At 42.3% G+C, this 2,000-nt stretch overlaps 1 pseudogene; it reads right to left on the reverse strand.

The window, feature by feature from the left end:
• Positions 1–538: 538 nt before the first annotated feature.
• On the reverse strand, positions 539–1,097 carry LOC114615715 (annotated as a pseudogene).
• Positions 1,098–2,000: the final 903 nt, after the last annotated feature.

Consider the following 2,000-nt stretch of genomic DNA (forward strand, 5'->3'; position numbering starts at 1 on the left):
TAGGCAGGCAAGGCCTGGTCATGCTGAATCATTCCCGAGCAGAAGTGAGAGAGATAGATAGGTCTCGAAAATCGAGCCAGGCTTGGGCAGGCTCACTAGGCCCAGTTTGGAACAAGGCAAAAAAAAAAAATCCTGTCAAACAGTTGCTCCCACTGACCCTTGCTCTCCTGACCAGCTAGCCTCCAGCCTGGCTTCTGCATACCACACAGCGCAAGCGCTAACATCCACATGTAGTGTCTGTGTTCAAATATTAAGGCTCATTCAGGACAACCTATATCATTGTAGTGCTTAAACCTCTGTAGTATGTACTAGGATCACATCCTTCGACAGGCTGGTCTAAGGTGACGCAATCCATGAGCAAGTATGGGTGGGTAACTGTCCCACCACCAAACTTGCTCTCCATCCAATGTGGATATCACCAAAGTCAAGGCCAAAATCTTGACATCAGTAATGACATGGCCAACTAAAGTTATATTAGTATGAAATAGGAATCCATTTCTTTGTTAAATAGAGCTTTCCAAAGGTATTAGGCATATTCTTAGGAAGAATCTTAGGATGGCGCTGGAGGATCCTGGCTTTCAGGTTCTGGAGAGGGAGCTGCCACAGCTTCTTTTTTCTGGGCGGCCAGAAACTCATGGATTGCTCGCTCTATCTGTGGCCTGAAGATGTGGTTTAGTGGGGTCTACCACTTGAGAAATGATCCTGTCCACTTCTTCCAACATGCCTGACTGAACCACGTTCTCCCTCTGCCTATTTCGCAACTGGTTCTTGTTCATTGCAGTATTTCATTCCTGTTTGTCCAGGTGTGTTGACACAAAATTATCCACCTTCTGCCTCAGATTCTGGTAAGCTGGCTTAGTGTCCATGTCGGCCAGGCAGTCCAGGTGGAAGCTGTCAAAAAGGCCAAGGATCTTAAGCTGCTCCACTATGAGAGGGATGCGCTATGGGTCTCCTGGAGGCAGCTAAGTGAGATTGACAGAGCCGCCCGCCCCACTCAACCCCTGCCCGTCCCGAGGCTTTGCCCACCGCACCTGCTTTCGCACCATCCGCGCAGGCCCGGCGCTCCGCCGCAGCTCCGCTGGGAGCCTCTGGCCGAGCTGCGCAGACACATCTCAGATGTGATTTAGATAATATTTCAAATTTGCTAGAAACAACTGAAAGCCACTTTCTTACAAAAGGAATTGGTAATTCACTTTGTCAGTGCAAGAATGATATTCCTAATTATCTGTTCGTTATGTGGTCTTGTTTTCATCTCAGGATGCAGTGATAGAGCCAAAGTGTAGCATAAAAGGAACTATTCAAATCTTGCTCCAACTTCTCACTCCCAAGTATCATCCTGCTATGAAATCGGTCAGAATGGGAACACAGTATGTGTAAACAGCATTTAGTAAGAGCAATATTGGAAAAAGTATAAGCCAGAAAAAAATATTAAGAAACAGCAGAGCACAATCTCAGTAACATTTTGTTAAATGTGGAATACTAAAAACAAAGAAACAAGAAAGAAGTGTTCATACACATTTGTATCATAATAAAAGCAATATGAAAAATATGAATAAATCACTAACTTTCCATTTGCTTTTAAGTACTTTAAAATATTATGTCACAAAAGAAATACTATATGTGAATTATATGTCATTTGAAAATGTCATACTTCCTAACTTGGAAGTGTCATCTGTGGTCAACAAAACTAGAATCAATAAAACAAGTTTAACTGACCTACTAGATGGCATATATTCATCTACATTTTAAAAGGATAATGTGAGTACTAGGAACAAAATTCAGTTAACTTTTACTATTTTACCAAGTCAAAATGAAAATACAATGCTATCCTTTAATACAAAGGTAATGTAAATATGGTATTTGTTATTTTAACTTTTTTCTTTCTATAAGATGAAATATAAAGCCCTGCTCTCTGAGCCCTCTGGGCCAAACCAAGCTGCCCTGAGCAGCCTACTATCCCAAGATGATCTCCAATCCTGCTTTGTCTCCACTGCCTTCAT

Source organism: Grammomys surdaster, unplaced genomic scaffold, assembly GCF_004785775.1.
Source record: "Grammomys surdaster isolate TR1022 unplaced genomic scaffold, NIH_TR_1.0 134690, whole genome shotgun sequence".
NCBI classification, from domain to species: Eukaryota; Metazoa; Chordata; class Mammalia; order Rodentia; family Muridae; genus Grammomys; species Grammomys surdaster.